The sequence below is a fragment of the Galeopterus variegatus genome, unplaced genomic scaffold (assembly GCF_000696425.1).
Source record: "Galeopterus variegatus unplaced genomic scaffold, G_variegatus-3.0.2 Scaffold2, whole genome shotgun sequence".
Classification (NCBI taxonomy): Eukaryota; Metazoa; Chordata; class Mammalia; order Dermoptera; family Cynocephalidae; genus Galeopterus; species Galeopterus variegatus.
Window position 1 is genome coordinate 2,112,596 of NW_007726113.1, and position 23,796 is coordinate 2,136,391.

The following is a 23,796-nucleotide window of genomic DNA, read 5'->3' on the forward strand; positions in this document are numbered from 1 at the left end:
TGCCCAAATTTCCCCCGTTTATTTCTTAATTTTGAGTCTGTTCTTGACCAGCTGGAGCTAAGTCTCAATTTTTTTTTCCCAAGAAGAGTATATATAGATGATATATATTTTGAGTCTTTGTATATATGAGGATATATTTCTGTTACATACACTTGTGAGAGCTATCTAGACACTATGGGAATTGCCCTTGGATCTCGATTTCTGTTCATTTCCATCTCAGATCTACAGCTGGATGACTGATTTCACACAGCTCCTAGTCTAACTCCTACTAATTCTCATCTAGAACTGCTCAAAGACTCGGATACAATCTTCCTCACTTGTGCCTGTGCTGGCAATATTTCCTCCCTCCCCTCCACGTCTCATTTTGTCAGTTTTCGAGAGTTTTCAATTTCTGCAATGATGTGGGAAGACATCTTGATGGTATAGAGCAGGATTTCTCAACTTTGGCACTCTTGACATTTTGGGCCAGATAATTCTTTAGTATGGGGGGCTGTCCTGTGCCTCATAGGATGTTTAGCAGCATCCCTGACCTCTGCCCACTAGATGCCAGTAGCACCTTACCCCCCATGTTGTGACAACTAAAAATGTCTCCAGACATTGCCACACATCCTGATGTAGAGAGAGGGTGGGCCTAGCATTCAAGCTGTCTCAGGAAGCAGAAATTGCACTTAGAAGTATGGCTGCCCTATTTTTTTAGTTGGTATAAATCTCATATTTTTAATCCAGACAACAGTTAATAAAGGTGGGCAGAGGGTCTTTTTATTTTTAAGTGGGTATACTTACTATGTTTCTAATGACATTATACAAGTTTTCAGTCCAATTCCATATTCCTTTCAGTTAATGACTATTTCTCCCAATTTCTGACAATGTCAGTTATGAGTGTCAAATATATGTCATCATAGTTACTTTAATGTGGCAGAGGCTACTGAAACCTTTTAAACAAGACACATTGAAATCTTTAAAAGAACTTACCATTCAACAATATTCCTGACTTACAGTGGATATGGTATTAGTAGCTTTGTCTCTAGTTTTAATCTTTCCCATGCTGTAGGTTAGAACATGGTGCTGATAACACCAAGGTTCAGGGTTTCATCACTGTGGCCGACCACAAAACAAAAACAAAAACTTTCCCATCTTGGATTGGGTCACAGAGTGTCATCCCTAAATGTAATGTCAGCTGCAGCAGGCCTGATTTAATATTTAGTGGTCAGATCTTACACAGGGCTCTTGCTCCACACCCTTTCCATCAGAGCACAGTCATCTTCACTCATTCCTTTTCCCCAAGCCTGTTACAATAGAAATAGAGTGAGGAACAGTTAGCTCTCATTTCCTATTTCTTTCAAAGACCCAGTAAGAGAAGTGGCAATTATTGGCTCATCTACTGTATCTTTCTTAAAGAGACCAATAAAACATTCTTCTGATTGGGTAGTGTTGATCATTGTAGAGTTGTCTTTTGTTCATCATATATTTTGAGCAACATATACTATCTAAATTATCAAATTATACTGTCTAAACCATGAATATTAGTACTGCCTTTATATTTTCAAGAACAAAAAGACCGTAACAATATTTGACATAGGAAAAGCCCCAAAACCTAGACTGACACATTCTTTATCTTTTTCATCTCAAGTTTCAAAGTTGAAAGGACAAAAATTGAACTTTAAAGAGTATCCCATTCAATAAACAATCAAAATATTAAAATTTCTCATGATTTTACAATATGCTCAAAGTAATAAGCCAGTTTTACAATTATAGCCATCAAATATCTACAGATAACAATAATCGTAACATGTCTTCCATCTTGTGTTCAATATGTACTAGGATTGTATAAGAATATTCTCAAGACTTTTATTTATAGAAAAAGTCTATTAGGGTCGGCCCGGTGGCGCACTGGATAGTGCGCCGCTTGGGAAGCGCGGCGGCGCTCCCGTCCGAGGGTTCGGATCCCACGTACAGACCGGCTCCCGCTCACTGGCTGAGCGAGGCGCGGGAGCAACACCGAGGCTTGCGATCCCGTTGCCGGTCCCGGTCCGGTACGGGGGCAACACTGAGGGTTGCGATCCGGTGCCGGACGTGGAAAAAAGACAAAAAAAAAAAAAAAAGAAAAAGTCTATTAGATTATGCATGACATATTGAAATAAAATGAAATTTCTGGGCTTTAATCCACTCATTATTAATTGCCTTTACTTTACATGGTATGTGTGTTGGGTTTTTTCAAGATTCTTTCATAAACATCACATTGATCCCCAGTGGGGAGACATGAATTTTCCTCACTCTATAAATGATTAAGCCAAGGGTCAGAGAATTTGGAGTGATGTTCCTAATCTACCGTAACTAGTATGAGACAAGGCTGGAACTCAGAATATACCAATTCCAAGGCTAGGCTATACTGCACTGCCTGCATTGTAAGTCACTTTACTTCATCAAAGGGTGAAAGACCTAAAACCCAAAATCTTATAATCCTCTTTGACCCAACAAGACTCATGTTCTGATAATTTACCTTGTTTAATTTAGTATGTAACAATTTATTAGCAATTTGTTTGTTTGCACAATCCATACCTTCCTGACAAATACAACTTTTACTAGAGAATTGGGTTTGTTGATTTCACTTTGAAGGTCTTTGAAGGTGTACATTTGCTACAGAAAGATGTAGTTATCTACTTAATGCAAAAAAACCTGATTATTAACTAAAGTATTAATAGATGAGCTGGTGATTCTTAAAATTTTTCTAATTATCAGACGTAGGTTTAAAATAATACACTGCATATGTTTTGCACTCTGCTCTCCTCTGTAGCCAACCCCTGTCCTTAGAAACATACATTTCAAAATTTGAGTTACTTGTGAAAAATTACAAGTTAAAATCTGAGGTTATGAAGCTCAGCTTAATACTTCAAAATAAAGCTTAACTTTTGGTATTGCTATTTTATATTGAACAAAAAGAACAATTGATTTGGAGATGCCAAAGCAAACCCCAAATGCTTCATGCTGTTGACTGTGGTTTAATTTAAAGACAGCTGTGAAATAGCTTCATACTAATTAGATTTTTTTATATTAAATAAGAATGAACTGGAAATTGGTGATTTACTCGACAGATATTGGACCCTGAAAATTAAATAATTTCTAAAAACATTAGATCAACACTGATTTGAAAAGCCTGCTTTGTAATTAGTCATGAGTGAAATGTATGCCAGTTCAAGTTGTGTTTTTTGGTTAATATTAAAATGATTTGATTATAAAGTAAAGGAAAAATACAAACCAAATATCTCTGCGAGCCTCTTGAGTTCCTTTCACACTGAAACACTAGTTAGGTTGGTTTTTTTAAACTCTTAGTCTCTAAATTATTGCTTTTCCTTATATTCTACTTTCTAATTAGGCAGATCTGGTCCTGATAATAGAGTAAACGAGGCTGTCTGTGTGTGTACGCACATGTATGTGTGAAAAATCAGGAATCAGTCAACTTGTGGCTAAAGAACTAGTACAGAAGACTTCTTAAATGAAAGTTTTAGGGTACCTATGTTACCCAGCCTCTTTTAAGACAAACAATACATTTTATTGGCTCTATTATGATGGATTTGTGGCTTCTTGGAATAGAACTAATTCTCTGGTGCAGTTAGGTCATTCATAGAGCATCTACTCTGTGGCTGCTGGCCCGGTGTAAATTAACTAGGGAGCAGTCTGGTTCAATCTTCTGTAAGAGATGGGTGCAGCTTGTTTTATGTCAGGCCATGCATGGAGTGCAGCGCTAGTTACATACCACCCTAACCTCATGTGGGGCAAATCTGATGGAGAAATTTGGGGGCATACTTGAAGTAAGAAAATCAGGCTCCTTTCCCATTTTTGGAATGTATACTACTAAATAAACCAAGAAATAACATGGCCATGATGTTGTCAGGAGCTCAGATACTTTGTCTCCTACATCCTGAGTTCCTTATCTCTAGAGTCAGTGTCAGGCTATTGGGTGTGAGGTACAGGCAAAATCTTTGAAGATCAGGTAAGGCAGTGACAGGTAGAAGAAAGAGGGAAGTAACTGGTAGGGAAGACATACAGTTGACAAATTGTGAGGCATGAAAAGATCTCAGGTCTTTTAGCACTGTGTGTGTGTGTGTGTGTGTCTGTGTGACCAAATAGTATTTCCAACTGGTCTGTGACTTTTTTTAGGTATCACAGGTCCTGTCCAGTGTATTGGGTTGATGATGACTTTCTAGAGCAACATGGTGACATCACGTGAATACAGGATTTGGGTATAAGGCAGAGTGTAATGAATAGCAAATAGTCCAGGGTAACTTGTTGAATCTAGACATTGTTGTATGAGACTTGCTTTTATGTACCATGCAGACTGCACAGGCAAGCTGACAATATAGGGACCAAGGACAAAATAGACAACATATTGGTAAAGGAACTACGTGTATAATTTAGTGCCAGTGGCTCTTCAGAATCATATTTTGCCTTTATAATTTGGGATCAGCACCAGCACAATAGATGTTTAGTAAGTGTTTAACCATTGAATGATATAAAAATCTAGAATGTCCAGGTGATCTGTTTTCTTTTCTTTTTTTTTTTTTAACATTGCTACTTTTAAACATTTTATTCTATTTATTCTTAAATAAATCAAACAGGGCTTAGTTCTCTTACCTTCTGGTATTTGTTCATACACAAGGTGCTTCAAAAAGTTCATTGAAAGATTCTTATTATTGTTTAATTCTATTTTTCCACGATATTTTTGTAGTACTCTTGTATATGCATAATTTATAGAATTCAAGCATGAATACCTCATTCTGTATTGTTTTTATTCATTATATTAAATCTATTTCTTTTTTCCTTATTTGTTTAATTCTGTTTATATATTTTTGAATAGGTAATAACATTCACATGGTTCAGCATTCAAGAGGAACAAAAGGCAATACAGAGAAAAGTCTCCCTCCCTCTTGTGTCCCCATCCTTCTAGTTTTCCTCCCCAGAGTCAACCAACATTATGAGGTTCTTATTAACATACAAGTAAATGAATCTAAATGGTCTTAACTTAGTAACCAACTATGCACAGTTTTGTGTACATTGCCTTTTTTACTAAACAATATATCTTAGAGATGATTCTGTGTTGTCTGTACTTTTTAAAAAAAAATCATCTAATGTTAGTCATCACCCTAAATTATTCCAACGTTCCACTACCACAACAGTCTCTCCCTCACTTCACCTACACATACCTTCTGGCTTCATCACAATCTCTCACCTCCTGACTCCTCACTATTCTGTCAATCTATCGGTTCCTTATCTTTTTCTGTCTGCCCAGACACCATCCTTTTAACCTCTCTCAACTGCCTTGGCATATTGCTGCTTTGCTGTAGGTTTTTCCAGCTGATAAAACTTTAACCATGGATTAGTCCACACATTCTTTTCTGTTTTTGTACACTTGGGCTATTGGGTGCTCTAGAGAGAATTGTACTAATGTGCAGATGGGTGCCAAAATACATTTATGATAACTGATCTCACATGTCCCACATGCCCAGAAGTTACATGTCCCTGATAATCTCTTCAACTCATTGAGTCACTCTTCCTAACAGAATAATTTTTCTAACACACAAATGTGATCACATTAGAATTTTTTGATGTCGTCTCATCACCTATAATAGTTTTTCAGCATATAATCATTGGTTCACCTGTAACAGAACCATTAAGTTCAAAGTCATTTATCCTAAGAAATTTCTTTTTGTTTTCAAAAACTATTTTCATTGAGGTACATACAATAAATATGCCCAATTTAAGTATATAACTGTATAATCACCACAATCAAGATATAGAACATTTCCATCGTCTCCAAAAGTTCCCTTGTGCCCCTTTGGAATCAATCCCTCCTCCTCACAAGCTAACTACTAATCCACTCTCACCATATACTAGTTTTGCCTGCCTTAAAACTTCGTATAAATCAACAATAGTGATAGTTGGTATTTTTAATCTATTCACCTGTTCTTTACTTCTGACATAATTTCTTTCTTTTTGTTTTTTTTGGCAGCTGGCCATTAAGGGGAAATGAACCCTTGACCCTGGTGTTATCAGCACCATGCTCTAACCAAGTGAGCTATCCAGCCAGCCTTACTTCTGGGATAATTTATCTTCTCTTTCTCTGTCCTGTCTACAGCTCCCACTGGTCATATGATGAACTCCTGGACTGATTCTCTAAATATCTTATCCTACTATTGTCTGTATCTTTGACTTTTTTTTTCCTGCACTCTGGGAGATTTCCTTGACTTTATCTTCAAAGTCTCTTATTAAAGTTATAACATATAATGCCAGGTATAATGTATTATAATTATACATACATATATTATAACATGTACATTATTACACATATATAATTTTAATTTCCAGGAACTTTCTTATTCTCTGATTATTCCTCTTTTTTGTAGCATTCTATTCTTGTTTTATAGGTAATATTTTCTTTTCTCTTTTTGAAAATATTTGTTTAAAAAATCCTCATTGAAATATTTCTGTTTACTCCAGATTTATTTTTCAGCTTGTTTTTATCTCTCACTTACATACTGAAGATTTTCCTGATATGTCTAATGATTCTTGACCTTATATTCATATTCAGAAGGAAGATACTAAAAAGTTAACTGGAAGCTCTTATATGGGAGTGGGAATGTTGGTGGGGAGGACTAGGTCAATTAATGGGCTTCACTTTCAGGTCACCAGGTGGTGAGCAAGATGTTTCACTGGGAACTCCCACAGATGTATGTACTTTCTCTGAGGCTACTCATTTCTCCTATTGCCTGTCCAGGGTTGTACATGTGGGGAAGATGGGGCCAGGAGTCTCACTATTCCACATGATGACTTAAGTAAATGTCTTTTGGGAATGGCAAATTGCCTTTACTTTCTAAGTGTAGCTGAGTAAGAAGTATCTTATTATTGTATTCATTCATACAGTACAGATGACTCTTCTCATTCATTGAGTAGTGAATAGTGTTAAGGTTGAACTCCAGTAAGTAATTTAAATCAGCATCAAGAAAAACTGTCTATCAAAGTGAAACCCATCAGTAAGGGTCCAGTTAGGAAAATATAGCCCAAGCCAGGAAATCCAATAGAAGAACTTTAAAAAGAACTAATTACAAAGATATTGTGGGAGTTGAAAAGCCAAACAAAACAACGAGGCAGCACAGAGATTAGTAAAGGCAAAGAGAGAAGAAGGTACCAGAGTCCTAGTGTTGGGACTGTTTGGTGGGAGCCATTGGAAGCAATCTGGCAGAAACTTGGATAATGGAGAGTAGGATGGATTAGCTGTTCAGCTGGAGCAAGTATAATGAAGAAGATACAGTTATTACCAGAAATACTGCTCCAAAGCCCCAAAGGCTTGCTTCTACCTTCCTCTTGCCTTTTACTTTCCTTCCAGTGCTTCCCACTGGCCAAACCAAGGAGGCTGGGAAATTGTTATTGGCAGGAAAAGAGTTGTTTAAGTCTGAGACAAAACAACAATAATAACAAAAACCCATACAGAGAGCATTATGCCGATAAATTCAACAGTTTAGTCAAATGGACAAATTCTTTGAAAGGCACAAGTATCAAAGTTCACTCATGAAGAAATAAGTAATCTGAAGAATTCTAATCTACTAGAGAAATTGAATTCACAGTGAAAAGCCTCCGAATAAAGAAAACTCCAGGCCCACATGACTTCACTGGTTAATTCTAACACATACTTAAGAAATAAATAATACCAATTCTATACAAACCATTCCAGCAAATAGAAGTGAAATGCTTCTCAACTCATTCTGTGAGGCAACATTAGCTTGTTTGGAAGATTGGATGCCCCGCCACCCCCACCCCAGTGAGGCTTAGTCCCCACAGTAACCATTCAGGGTGGGAAATCCTATTACAGTAATTGAAAGGTGGGGCCTTGAAGAGGTGATTAGATTGTAGGACTATGCTGTAGTGAATGGATTAATAATGGCAGTCAGGGGCATGATTCTGAGAGTTTTACAAGTTTTTCTCTCCCTGCTCTGCCATGTGAGACCCCTAGGTCACTGTCACCACCACCAAGACCATCACATGTTCCCTGTACTTTAGACTTCCCAGCCTCAGAAACTGTAAGCAAATAGATTTTGTTTTCTTATAAATTACCCAGTTCCAGGTATTTTGTTACAAGCAACAGAAATGGACTAATACACCCTAAGACCAAAACCAAAAAAAGACATTACAAGGAAAGAAAACTATCAACCAAGGGGTTGGCAAACTTTTTCTTACAGGGCATGATAGTAAGTATTTTAGATTTGTAGGTCATACAGTCTCTGTTGCAGCTATTCAGCTCTACCATGTAGCATGAAAGCAGCCATCAACGATATGTAAACAAATTGAAATGGCTGTGTTAAATAAAATTTTATTTACAAAAACAGACATCTTGCCCATGGGGTATAGTTTACCAACTCCTGGTAATGCAAATATCCCTCATGAATTCAGAAGCAAAAATCCTCAACAAAATATTAGCTAATGCAATTCAACAATATATAGAAATGATAATTCATCATGATTAAATGAGATTTATTTCAGGGATGCAAGTATGGTTCAACACTCTAAAATAACATAATTCACTATATAAACAGATGTAAGAAGAAAAGCCTTAATATCATTTCATAGATTCAGGAAAATCATTTGATCAAATTCAACATTCATTCATGAGGGAAACTCAGCAAACTAGAAATAGAAGAGGACTTCTACAATTTGATAAAGAGCATCTACAAAAAACTTACAGTTAACATCATAATTAATGGTGAAAGATTGAATGTTTTCTCCCTAATATTAGGAACAAGGTAAAAGATGTTTGTTTCTATCATTCCTATTAAACATTGTACTAGAGGTCATAACTAATGCCATGGGCAAGAAAAAGAAATAATAGGCATACAAATTGGAAAAGAAGAAATAAAATTGTCTCTACTCACAAATAAAATGATTGTCTATATAGAAAATCCAAAAAATGTTCAAAAAGACTACTGGAACTAAATGAGTTTATCAATGTTTCAAGCTTAACATAAAAATGTTAATTATATTTCTATATACTAGTAAGGAATAATTGAAAATGGAAATTAAATAATACAATTTACAATCATACCAAAAACCATAAAATACTTAGGTATAATTTTTTAAAACTATGTGTAATATCTGTATGCTGAAAATGACAAAACATGATGAAAAAAATCAAAGACCTAAATAAAGGGAGAGATATTCCGTTTTGAAGGTTTGACAGATTAAATAATGTTAAAACATCAATTCTTCCCAACCAGATCTATATAGAGATTTAATGCAACTCCAATTAAAATCCCAGCAGGATTTTTTTTGTGTGTGTGGAAATCAATAAACTAATTCTAATATGTATATAGAAAGGCAAAAGATCTAGGTAAGCCAAAGCAATTTTGAAAAAGAAGGACAAGTTTGGAGGGAAGACTCACACTATCTGACTGCATAACTTAGTATAAAGCTATAGTGATCAAGAGAGTCATATGAAAGCATAGAGACAGAAATCAGTGCAACAGAACTGAAAGTACAGAAATAGAGACACATAATTATGAACAATTTATTTTTGACAAAGATACAAAAATAATTCAGTGAATAAAGGGCAGTCTTTTCAACAAATGGTTCTGGAACAATTAACATCCACATGCAAAGAAATGAACCCAATCCATACCTTGCACCATATGCAAAAATAAACCATAGATAAATCTGTAAAATATAAAACTATAGAACTGTTTGAAGAAATGATAAGACATTGCTTGTGTCCTGATTTAAAGATTTCTTAGATAATATGCCAAAAGCACTATCTGTAGAAGAAAAAATTGATAAAGAGCACTTCAAAATTTAATGAAAAGACAAAGAACAGAGAAAATATTTCCAAAACACATCTGATAAAAAACTTGTTTTCAGAATATATAAGGAAATCTCCAGATTCAATAATAAGAAAGTAAATAACCCAATTTTAAATTGGACAAGAGATTTGAAGATACTTGACCAAGAAAAGACATGGGAATGGCAAATAAACACATGAAAACATGCTCAGTCTCATTAGTCATGAAAGGAATGTAAGTTAAAACCACAATGTAATATCACCACATATGACTAAGAAAACAAAACAAATAAAAAAAACCCTGACAATGTTAAGTGCTGAAAAGGAGGCAGAGCAAGTAGAACTCAAAGTTTGGCAGGTTTTAATAAGGTCAAATACATACTTACCATATGACCCAGAAATCCTACTCTAATACCCAAGTGAAATGAAAACTTAGGTTCATTGGAAAACTTGCATATGAATGTATATAGCGGCTTTGTTCATAACTACCCCAAAGCGGCAACAATCCAAATGCCCTTCAACTGGTGAACAGATAAACTGTGGCGTTACACGTCTCACTATGTAATGGAGATGAAAAAAGGGATTACTCAAAGCACCATGGATACATTGAGAAGCCCAGAGTGACTGTACCCCAGCAATTCCTCTGTTAGAAGGATGAAGCTGAGTGTAGCAGCCCTGATTCAAAGTTAGCTTCTGGTTTTTATTGTAAAGGAAGTTTCACAAGAAAATTAAGTTGATTCAATCATTAAAAAAGGACACAAGAACATGGACAGTGTTACAAAAGTTATCTATGGCTAAGTATAGCTTAAGCAATGGATACTAGTAACATCAGTAAAATTAACAATGTGACATTCCAAAGCACAATTTGTGAAAAGCTAAGTTGGTCAAACTGGCTCAGTATCTAAAGTATAACCTCTCCTTAAGCAAGAGTTACATTCTTATGATAAAATCTAAGTACAATTATCTCTAAAGTTTTCCCCAACAGACAGCTTACATCAGTAAAATTAACAATGTGACATTCCAAAGCACAATTTGTGAAAAGCTAAGTTGGTCAAACTGGCTCAGTATCTAAAGTATAACCTCTCCTTAAGCAAGAGTTACATTCTTATGATAAAATCTAAGTACAATTATCTCTAAAGTTTTCCCCAACAGACAGCTTGCCCCTAGCAAGTATTTTTTTCACATCTTTTCTTTCAGTAATTCTTAAAATCTCTTAACAGTATTGGTATGACAACCAACTGTTAGCTCTAAAATTATTATAGTATGCAATACCATACCTAAACAGTGATTAGAGTTGATTAGATGGGCTGTGGCCCCCTACGCAAGGGCTTTTGCCCCAATATGTATTTATCTAAAAATCAAATGAGAATCAAGATTTCTAACCCTCCACACTGTGGTACATCCATACAAGAAAATACTACTCAGCAATAAAAAGAAATGAACTATTGAAACTCACAACATAGGTAAAATGCATTATGCTAAATGAAAGAAGCTGTTCTCAAAGGGTTACATACTGTATGGTTCCATTTACAGATCAGTGGTTGCTAAGGACTGGGGAAGGGAAGAGAGACTGATTACAAAGGGCAGGGGAGAATTATTTAGAGTGAGGAAACTTCTACATCTTGATTGTGGTACTGATTACAGGTTTGTAGGTGTTTTTCAAAACTCATAGATCTGTACATAAAGATGGGGATTTATTTTACATAAATTATACCTCAGCTAAAAAACAGACAAATGACCAACACACAACTTTTCTTCTAAGATTCAACTTTGCTGATTTTAAGATTGTGCTTCTGTTTCCGCAGGGAAATGTTATCTTTGCCTCCTCATGATAACGGATTGAATCAGCCACCAAGTGCTACCTATTCATTCTGATCTTGTCTCACATTCTCTAAAGATAGAAAAGTTGTCATTAGCAGTTGTTAAATTGAGGCGTTCTGCTTGTGTGTGCTCATTTAACTCACTCCAATTATACAATCTGCTGGGTATTCTGGATATCCTGTCTGGATTATGAGGGATCAAATAAGATGCTTGCTAGTTTACCTTCTTCTATTACCAAGACTGCCATCTTTGGCTATCTGGGAATCAAGGTGAGATTGAGAGAAAGGCAAAAAAGAGCTTCTTCTTTCTGTTTTTATGGGTTTGGAAGTTTGGAGCTTGTTACATTCTGTTGTGAATGACAAAAAAACCCCAAACAACAGTGATTTAAACAAGTAAAAGTTTGTGTCATGCATACAAATTTGGAAGTAGGCAATGGAGAATTGACATGGTGTCACTGCTCCACCATCTCCAGGCTGTGCTCCTCTTCCGCATGATCCAAGATGGAGATCCTGATATCAGAGCCATGTTCCAAGCAACAGGGTGGAGGGAAGAGGAGGAGGGAGGGCACACCCCTACACATAAGGACATAAAGTTGCATACACCACTGCCGTTGCATCTCATTGGCTAGAATTGGGTTGCACTGACCAGTCCTAGCTGCAAGGATAGTGAGAAATGGAGACTTTATTCTAGGCAGCAAGTGCCCAGCTAAAAGTGGGGGTCTATTACTCTAAAAGGAGGAGAAAATAGCTAATAGATGACCATTGCCAGTCTCTTCCATGGGGTGTCACATTAAAGACATTCCCATTCAATCTCATTGGTATATATCTACTTCTTTGCATGCCTTGAAGGACTCAGGAGGTAGTGTTCCCATCAGTTCATGGGGTAGATCCCAGCTCTTGTGTGGAGCTTATGGATCTAAGGACAGGTGTTTATGGTGACATAGAAGTTGTCTGTGGTCAATGGTAAATGAGATTTTAGCACCCTTGTTTACATTTATGTTTCTGATCATGTTGGCTTCAAGGAGTGCTTTAATAGCTAATGAGAAAAAAAAGGGAACTTACTTTACTATATATATTATTGGTCAACACTTACAGCCAAATGTCACTGTATGAACAAAGATTATATCTAAAGGAGAAAAGTGGTGGGCATATCACACAATACTTGGTGTCATAGTAAAGATCCCCAAACTTGAAACTTCATAGTGGCAGGTTGTATGGAATTTGTGTTGTGTCTTTAGGTAATTAAAAACTATATATCCTCTATCACATCAAGTTAATACTGGTTTGGATGAAATTGCCTTTATAGTTGTGTGTACATCTAATTTATAAATTTTGTTTATTTTCAAAGTTGTAAAAATCAAAACATAAGGAACTTATAGCAAGATTTATGTTTGTGCATCTTTAGATAACATCATAATGACAATAGCCGTGGTCTACACTGATGGGGCCACAAAGAATCTTTTCCCTTTCAGAATGATCAACACATTACTCAAGGAAATGGCACAGCATGGAATTGTCAAGCCTGGGTATACACTGTGACAGGCCTGACTACAATCAGGATCCTGGCCCTTGGTTGACGGGTGATCTTGGGCAAACTTTCTCATTTGTGAAAATGGTAATGACAATAATGTCCTCATTGGGATTTGTGTGAAGACAAAGTAAAATAATATATTCAAAGTTCATACTCACTACAGTGCCTGGCTCATTATAGGTTTGCTTTACTTCTATGAAAAGTAGTTTCTTTTTCGTCTAAGTTTTCATCAGGTATCAGCCACAAATAAGCCTATAAGAAAGCACTCCAGAAAAAACCCTGCCTCCTTTGGCCAATCAACTGAAAATACAGGGAAAGACTAAGCAGAGAAAAAGCTGCAAAAGAGATTATTCCTTTAGAGGACAATGTTGGCAAGAGCACTGATGTGGATCGGACACAGCCATAGTATAGCTACAAACTACACACTGTGCAATCAATATTAATTAATGAAGAGGAGGAGGAGGAAAAAGACGGTGCTCATCTCTATAGATGCCATGTTGACCTAAATTTTGACTTGGCTCTCTACAGTAATCAAATAATCTTGGTGATTAAAGAAAAAATCACTTTGTATTCTGTAGTTACAGACTTTCTCCTTAAATATCAATTTAGAGAGAAATTCCACTTGCTAGCAAATTGTGAATGAAGTCACTACCTAGATATTCTTTCCTGGGTGAATGCTTGGAATCAAGAAATATTCTGCTGATTTCTTATGAGATCATATGTATACATTTTTATTTCATTATTATTTAAAAATCCCATGTGGATTATTTTATTTCTTCTCCAATTTATGAGGAAAAGAAAATCACTTTGAACTTCTGGGGATGAGAGGGAAGGAAAGGCTGTTATTTTAACAAGGCTCTGCTCCTTAATTAGCTCACTGTGAACAAATGAATTTTTTCCAAGCATCAGTATGGGAAAAAGCAAGCATCGTTGATGCCAATTGAGAGCCAAAGGAAGTTTCAGAGAAGCAGCCAAAATACTATGTGATTCTTTGGGAGTGGCCAGCAATGTATCCTAGAAAACAATGCATTTAGCCCTAAAGCAACTTCCTTAGATCTCTGATCACCCATTTTCTGAGAAATATCATTGGTCTCTCAAATCCAATGTAACTCAATTTGAAGTACAAAGATAGGAGTAATCAGAGTCATTCAAATAATAAAACTGTATTTTTCTCTAATTTTTAGTGACATATTAGATTCTACCCATCTGGGAAATTTGAAAAATTTAAAAAAATTAAAAGCAAGGGGAAATCTATGTTCTATGTATGGCATTAATAGGAGTTCAGTTTGGGTTAGTATTGACATAGAGTTTTATTTTTTATTTCCAGCTGATTTTGCTTCTTTCAGAATTCCTTAGTAGACTTTTACCATGAAAAGCCTTAGAAAACATCTCTTGATTTTCTTGTACAATATTGCATTGTGAAATTATTCTCTTTCTTCCTTCAAGAGAAAATGATCCTTCAATTCCTCAAAAATAAAAAGCCTGGAGAAAAAGAGAATTTGCTGAGAAGAATGCCATTATTCTCTTGCAAATCCTTTCCCTTCTCTAATTCTCAGTCTGGCTGTCTCATACATCGACAATAGCACAACATAGTTTCAGTGTGGTGATTGGTGCTATAAAAATGCAGTTAAATAGGAACTCACAGAAGCCTCCTTCAGGGTAATGTCTTCTGTCACAGAGAAAGCCAAAAGCCTAAAAGCATAGAAAAGCAAAACTCAGAATTAAATTCCTGGATCCTGTTTATTTTTAAAATAGTAGCTATAAATGCCATATTTTCAAGCACAAAATGAAAGAGAAAGAAAGTTTTTAATCACTGCTGAGGGCAGGTCAAGAAGAAATACACTTAAGAAAGATTAGACAGAAAGGATTTCCAGTTAGCAAGTGTTATTAAATAAAGGAATGTATTATTTTGAGATATTGGTTAAAAAAATTTTTCTTTAGAAATTTACCCAAATTCTATGATGTGGTCTTATCTCTCTGAAGATTAGGTGTGATCTACCCAGAATATAGAAGATAATAGCATCTAGGAGTGTTCCTTTCTCTGTCCAGCCCCAGGAATTTCGATTTATGAAAAATACTGAAATTAGCACTGTATCTTTCAGTCCTCTGCAACAGTGTTTATATTGATAGTTCAAGAAGCTTTAAATCTTTGTTTTTGAATTACAATATCACTAGTCAGCCTTGGTGATTCAAGTCCTGAAACCTGAATTTTAACTGTGGATGAGTTCTATGATGTAATTCACCCCACTTCAGACAATTCTGATCTGAAATTTCCCTTCAATTTTAAGGAAGACTACAAAAGAAAAGGCACTCTCCAGAAGGCTGGTATTTTTAAAATAACAACTTCTGATTATAAATATTCCAATATTTGCTTAGAAAATGCAAAGATGAAAATTTAAATTACCACTACCTACTGGCAAAAAGATAACCACTATGAATACTTTTCTGTCCAGGATGTATATGCATCTATGTCTGTTCAATCATTCAGGTACAAATATTGTCTACAAACTGGGGTCACACTAAATAAGCATTACATGATTTTAAAAAATTAAATATCCATCAAAAACATGATTTAAAAGTCTGAATGACACGTTGTTATTGTAGTAATTATACTAAAATATATTTACTACACTACTTACTACAAAAATAGTGTAGTAAATTATTGTATAATTTATTACTAGTCTCTACTGTTGGTAAATGTGGACACCTCTAATTCATTCTGATTCACAGATAAAGTGCTAAAATAAGTCTTTAAGTTACCTTTGACTCTTGGGAAAGCACAATAATTTGACAAAGTTAAAATAAAATAAAATAAAAATAATTTGACAAAGTTAGGGACAAGTAAATTTAAGCAGGAAAGAGATGAAAATGGGGAGGGGGAAAAGGAATTCGAGTGTCTGTACCTAGAGGCTGAGGCTTGAGGCAAATGACGCTGTGAGCCTCATTTTACACACATGGCATCTAGCTAAAGATGAACAACAACAACAAAAAATGCCAATTCGGAAGAGAACAAAAACGTACCAGAGAGCGACAAGCAGTCTGGAGAATGAATCTGGAATGTGGCTCTGGGTGAATGAAGAATACATTGTTCTGTACATACATTACGTAATATAAAATATATACCCCATAAGTGCATCGGAGGTCCTTTTCACAGTTTGGAGCCCAAGTCTTTGCCCCAGTTTATTGGATCTTGTTGTCACTTCTAGCTGTATTGCTGAATCTTCAAAACAAAGCAAATGTCTTGGGGCTTAGATCCGATTGTTCTCAAACTTGGCTGACATCAGCTCCACTGGGGGAGGTGTTGAGTGTTTATGTGTTGATTTCGGCTCAGAGGCACCCACCACTGATGCTTTTGAATCTTTTGAATCTGCAAGTTAGGGGGCGGCTGGGTACTGTGCGTTTGTAACCGGAGCCACAGGTGAAGGCTCCCAGAGGGCGTCCCGGGAGCGACTGCGAAGCCATGCCAAGTCCACGGTCCTGTTTGCGGCTGGCTGGCCAAGGAGCTTCCCCGCGGCCTCAGGCCCAGCCGTGTCCCACCCCCCTCTCCCCCGTGCCGTGCCCCGCCAGGGGGCGTCAGGACTTCGCCGCGCACCCTGAAAACGCTCAGGTGTGGCAGGAAGGGAGCTTGACCCCCAGGGGGCGCAGCCGGCTGCAGGGGCGCCTCCTCCAAGCCCATCCGCGCTCGGGCTCCTCCGGACACCGCCCTCGAGTAAAATCTTGTTTTGTGTTTTGTTTTAAAAGCCTTCTCCGCCCCCGTACTGCTTGAAGGCGTAAATGAGTGAGGACTGGGAGGGGGAAATGGAGAAAAGAGGCGCTGGGGACTGAATACCTTCTTTAAATTACTGCTGACATCTCGGTTCCAGGCCCCTAAAATCTCAATCAACAATCCATTAGAACTCAACAGGACTAAAACTAAATCCTCGTTTAAGTGTATTTATCCGATCTCCTTTCTCTCTTTCAAATGCTAAATCCATTTCAGCATATGCCCCCTTCTTTCTCTCGCCTTTCTCTCGAGACTGGCAGCCTATACCACTCTTGTAAATATGAAAGATGCTAATCATATGACATATCACGTCTCCGTCGGAGCCGGAATAAAGCCTTCAGATTTGGGATCATTGCCTCCAGACAACAGCTTCATCAGCCGGAAAGTTGGGATTTTTTTTTTTTTTTTTTTTCTCCTTTCCTTCAACTCTCAATCCCTTCTTTGTCTGGAGGAAAATGCAGCCGACTCGAGCCACCCGGGCCATATGGTTCACTCTGTATTTTCGTAGTTGAATTCTGAATTGTTTCTGTGACTTGCGAAGTTTTTTTGGAAGTGCGTGTAAAGACACAGAAGAGCTACTTGTGCAGGGAGCGCAGCCGGGGCCCGCCGCGGCCGCCCCCCGCCCGGCCTGGGGACCCGGCTGTCGCTCCGCCGCCCGGGGTGGCAGCAGCAACTGCGTTATCGCAATATTATGATAAACAACCAAGCAGGCCACAGCTGTTGGGTTCGCCGGCACACAGTAGGCGCTCGAGAAATGTTGGGGTGGGGAGGGAGGGAAATGAGAGAACAAGTCAGCTGTAAGGGTCGACCCCGAATGTTTTGGGTTCTAAAGTATCTCCCTGGGTCCCTGAAAACAAACCGTGTCCTCGCCCTCTCCCGACACTCTCTGCTGCATCACACTGTTTTATTGTCTACATATCGTTTTTTGACGTATATAATTTTTTGGTCTACTTATTTGAATGTAAGCTCTATGGGGGTAGGAATTGTGTCTGTCCTGCGCATCGCAGTGTTTCCGGGGCTGGTACATTGGCGGCTCATGAACTATATTTTGAATGTAGGAAGGAGAGATGATTCAATGAATAAAGTAATAAATGATATTCTATTCCCAAAAGGCACAGCTTAGGAAACCTTCTCTGTTAAAGACTCAAACTTACCTACCTCAACCTCACCTTTTGAACTTATATCAACAACGACAACAACAAGCAATACATTTATTTCCAGAAGAGAATTGTGTTGTTTTTCTGTGTTTTTGCTCTTTCCTCATTGGGGGGAGGAAAGGGAAAATCAGCTGCCAAGATCTTTATCCATTTCTCTGAATATGTTTTGTGTTTTCCAGGTTCGGGAGCGTCTCTGCGAGGGAGCAGGCTGCCAAATTTCCTTTCTCTCTAACTCCTTACACAAACCCCAAAGGGCCCTTTCACCAAATCATTAAATTCTACAGAGGTGGTCAAGCTCTCACTGCTTTTCATGAAACGGAGAAAGAAAAGGGTCCTTGAAGTTTAGAAGATGCCCAAGGAAAACTCCTTGAATGACATCAAAAGAGTGAGTTTCCATAGCTGTTGAAGCACGAGGGCAGTGTATCCGCACAAAGGCAGATCGGGGCACCGGGACGGGCCCACCGCTCTGTCCCAGGACAATCGGGTCACTGAAATAGGGAATTAATTACCATTGGAGAGTGGGCAGCCCATTCACCACTGGCTGAGTTTTATTAAACGCCAATATAAATAACAAAACAACTCTTGTGGCTGCACTATTCCTACACGCCAAAAGAAGGATTATGCTGGGGATTAACATCTTAAAGTCTATGAGACTTTCTGACTCAAGGCTCAGAGCTGGTAATCGTGTTTGTCTCCTGGTTCAGCGATTAGTGCTCTCTTTCTTGCACTTTCCCCTGGATAGCCAATGTCCCTTTTTGCAGGCACAGAGGGTTGGGGGGTGGGGAAGTGTCTCTCCCTAGTGGGCCCCCAACTCCTATTCACACGCCGGCTCCTCTTTTGCCCTTACCTGAGGAAAGCAATGAGAAAGCTGCCCGAGACTGGCAAAATCTCCTAAACGGACTTATTTCCTTCGTGGGGAAGAAGAGGGCCATTTGGGTAGCGGGCCTCATCAAGGGTGAGAAGTGTGAGGGGCTCTGCCCCTCCAGAGCGCATCGGGGAGAGGGCAGGTCTGAGAAGGAGGGGAGCCTCCCAGCTTCTGTGGGGCACATTCCGCCGCCATCCAGCCGACCTGCGCCTCAAGCCCGCGTGTCTGGTTTGGGGGTACCAGAGCACACTTTGCGGGCTGGGAGCAAGGGTCTCCAGAATGGAGCTCCGGGGCTGGGGGACGATCTTCCCCGCTGTCTGTCTCCTCTCGCTGATTCCTCCGACGCTGGGAATACACTGAAGGGGAGGGTCCGGCTGCTCAGCGACCCAGCCCGGACCTCTGCAGGACTCGGTGGAATCCGAATCCCCTGCAGACAGGATCCAAGCAGAAAACGAGGAGGAGACAGGGAATACCACGTGGGAGCGGTGGCTGGGGACCAGGACGAAGGCGGCTGTGAGCTTACATTGTTTTTTCCCTGGCTTCCGGAGAGTGGTCTGCCAAAAAACCCGAACTCACTCACGCTCGCCCCCAGCGCTCACCACCACCAGTAACGAGTCCTGATACTGCAAGGGGTCCTCTGCGGAGCAAGCGAACTGTTCCCATCCTAGGCTTCCCTACTCTGGAAACTGCGTCTCTAGCCCGTGGCCAAGAACTGGAGACCGTGGAGATGAACGATGTTCAGGATCTGCCAATGTTTTCTCGCTATCTTTCCTATTTTCTGAGAGCTCACCCGGAGGATTAGGATTTAGGCTACAAAGCTCCCGTTGGCAGGCACGTCACCCCGTTCTTTCCAGCAGCTCTCCTTGCAGCCAGAGCGGTTTACTGTGAATTGGAGAGAGGGCTTGCTGGACAGCCAAACGTTTGCTCTCGTACTGTCTAGGAAGGGCGCCCTCCTTCGTGTCGCCGGATATCCACCTGCAACAGCAAGAGTCGGTGCGGGACCATTTGTCCTCTTTCGCTACTTGTGAGGTCGAAGTGTGGATGGGATGTAGCCTATGGCCCCACAGCAACACCTACCCTAAACTTTAGGGCTTTTAGGTCGTCTCAAAGTTCAAGCTTCTTAGAAGTAACAAAGACTTTCTAAAGATCTCCACCCCTTCACCCCTCCCCTTACTTCACTTTTCTCTCGCTACAGGCACTCTGCCCCCTTTCTTTCTAAGGCTTAGGGATGAGTTTAAATCATTGTGCTCCCATTTCTTGCTAACTGCCTGCTTTGAGCTTTTGTTCTCTTAAAGTAGGATTGCACACTGAAAGAGGGGCTGAAGATGAACAGTTTGACCCTTTAGGACAGTTCACGCAATGGACAGGAGCGGCCCTCGGTCACCATCCTTGCTGATGCTATTCACGAGCTCCCCTCCCCCTTCACATAACATTTCAGCCTCGTTTCATCTGGACAATCTTTTAGACCACACAAGTGCCTCTTGAATTTATTTAAGTTAAAAGAGTGCTAGAAGAGTCCAGCTAAGGATATTTGGCGGTGGTCACATCTTAGCAAAGCTGAGTACAAATCGAAATTGCTTTTTTTTTTTCTTCCCCCAGCAAAACCGAACAAAATGCTGAACAAATAGAGTTCTGCTGTCTAGGCAACTGAGCGTGAATGGTTCGTCTCTGGATTGCATGAGTGTTGTTAGCTGGTCCTTGGGGTTGTTTTTTTTTTCTTTTTAAAAATGGTATTTTTCATAGAGAGCGATATTTCCAGAAGTGCTATGTTATCAAGAGTGAGACAGTTCTTGAAAGCTACAGTACAAATGAATGACAAAAATTCTTAGTATTCCAAGGTGATATAGTGATTTTTTTTACACTGGTACTTTGCACAGTAATCTAACATACATCATTGAATATACCCAAAGAAGACCTTATTTTAAAAATAAAATTCTATGAACCCCATGATGCCCTTATATTTAAATGGATTGAAAACTGATTTACATCAATGTTTAAATAAGTACACAACCCTACGTTTCTTGACAGTGTTGGAATACTTTTCCTTTTTGAAAAAAACTTCCAGAATAGGAAATGTGTAGTTTGCCTTAGTACTATTTTACCATTACTAAACATCTGCACAGAATACACTTAAATATGTATTATTAACTTCTCACTCATAGACAGTATAGAAGGTTTGGATTTTGTCAAAGGAAAGCATGTGCCCTTTCAGTGAATCATCAAAACATAAAATCCTGGGAGAATGTAAAACTGGGGAGTCAAATGCCCAAACACTGTTAACAATCAACTAAAGAAATCATTGTGTGTTTCTCTAGCATTAAGCATCAGACCCAGCTTGATCTCATTGTTATTTGGGGTTATACAAGGCTCACCAAGTTTCTCTTTAAGCCTTTGCTTAACTGGATTCTGATTCTGTTCTTCCCCAAATATATCATATCACTAAATCGACCCAGCAGTTCCTAGCTAAACCAAAAATTTAAAGTAGTATGTCCAAAAAGGTATGTTTCTACTGATACTAACATAATCCTTCCTTTATTTTCTATGACATTAATCTATTGGCTTGTCCTTCTTTGCAGGCTACTTCTGTGGAGAGATGTAGATATCCAAAGACTGACATGCCATGGTTTCTCCCACCATTCTGATAGTAATTTTTAGCATTCTTTGATCATTTTCTCAGAACCTAGCCTTCTCATCCTTTATTTCATCCAAATCTACAAACAAAAAATCCTGCAATCACCCCCACTTGTTCCCTCAATCCCTACCCAGCTGACCAAGGCCACACCCTTGGTGGGTTTTCTTTTAGGGGGACTTTGAGAAGAGTATTTGCTTGGTTGGTTTATAAAGTAATGCTCATGTGTACATGCAACCAAGATAAGCATGTCTGGCATCTTTTACTACTGACCTGTCTTTTGTCTGATCAAACTCCTTTATGAAATTCTGATTCTGCAGGTTTCAGAGACAGATCCTGAGAAGTGTGAGAGAGGCAGATGCTGTGTGCTGCAGAGACTGAACATGTCTCTCTTTTCTTCTTTCCTTTGCATGTCTGCACTTCTAATGAATGAAAAGCAAGCTGTTCTGAAGGATTTAGGAGGAAATGGGGAATGATTAAATTTAGGGAATTTGTTTTGAAAGGAGTGGAGATGAAAACACAAATATCAAAGAGCAAACTGAGAATCACGATGGTTTTAAAGTCATTTCAAGACAGAGAGAAGTCTGAAGGTTGGAGAGCTGCAATAGGCAACAGTCTCTTTCCCAGAATCTCAATTTTCACTTTCTTTACTTTGTGCCTTCCAATTTTGCTCTTTCCGTCCTCACAGAAAACATTAAACAAATTAAAACTATGCCAAAACAGTAGCAACACTTTCCGCACTCCCCTCCTCTAAAATACAAGTCGTTGCCAATTCCCACAAACCGAGGGAGACAGAGACCAGAAGTATTCTTTCTCTCGCTGCTCTCCGACTAACACTCCAACTACGCCTTGCTTAAACTTAATTTGCAAAAGGTATCTCAAGGGACGCCTCTCCAGTCTACTGGAGTCCACATCCGTTCTCGCCACTCACGTACCGGCGAGCACTTGGCCCAGCACACACTTCTGGGGGCTCTGGTTGTGCCTCTGAGAAAAGTCAGCCACGTTGACAAGAGGGTGGGCGTGAGCGTGCGGGAAGGGGGAAGGGCTGACGAGCAATTCAGAACAAGTTTCCTCCGAAGTCCAGTAACCCTTCAGCTCTTTTTTCTCATTGAAAAGCGGGAGAATCGGGAGGACGGGCCCCATGTCCCTACAACGCCCCCCAGCGCGGAGCAGAGGTCACGGAAATGTCAGCGCAGCCCATTCGCTCACAGCAGCGGCAGCTCCGCCGCGCGTCCCGCTCTGCTCGCTGCCACCCGCGCAGGAAGCCTCCTTGCTGTGCCGCCCGCTGTAAACCGGGGCTAACCCCCCAGAACCTGTCAGTGCCCGGAGCCTCAGTGTGCCCCAGGTAAAATGAGGAGGCTCCTTTGAGCTCTAACGTGTTTCTGTTCTCACGTTCTCTAAAAGCCCAACTCCCCGACCCACTCTCCCTTTCCGGAGACGCCTCTGTGAATCCCAATGTCCTCTTCCTTCACCTTCCCACTTGCCACGTGTTTCTCTGGAACCCAAGCACTCTTGTCTACGATGTGCCCACCTCTCGCCCCCCATTCCCCTTTCCTCCCTTAACCAAATGGATGAGTTTTAAAATCGTTTACTACGTGTTACAGCCCCTAAGAAGCTTTGCCAAAAGACGCCCGGCAGCACCACAGGGCTAACTGCTTTCCCCGGGATTCTGACCCCCATTAACTAATTCCTAGCTCCCATCGCCCGGGAGTTAGGAGGCCCGGCGGCCGCGAGAACGCGGGCGGGGGCGGTAGCCGGGGTCCCCCATCCGCCCCCAGCGCCCCGGCCCCTAATGAGCTGCTGAAAGGGAGCGGGCTCCTGTGCGCGTGGCTCGCAGGCCTCCCGGAGTCCGGGGCGCCCTGATTGGCCAGCTGCGCCTCGCGACCTCCATTCATTAATAAATTAGCGGCACGCTCCAGCCGAGCGCGAGCCACCAATCACAATGGACAGCGGCGGCGACAACAGCCGCAGCTTGAGCCGCCGCCGCCGCCGCTTCGGCTCGGGCCGCAGCCTGGAGCTCCAACAGGAGCTTTAGAACCATTTTATGCTGATTAGATAAAGGGGGGAAGAGAGGCGGGGTGGTGGTGGGAGGATGGATGGCAGGGCCAGGGGAGGGGGGAAGGGGGTGAAGAAAGAGAAAGAAATGAATGATGATAATGCAATGAAAAGAATAGCCGGGGAGGGAGAGGGGGGCAGGACGGCGGGGGGAGA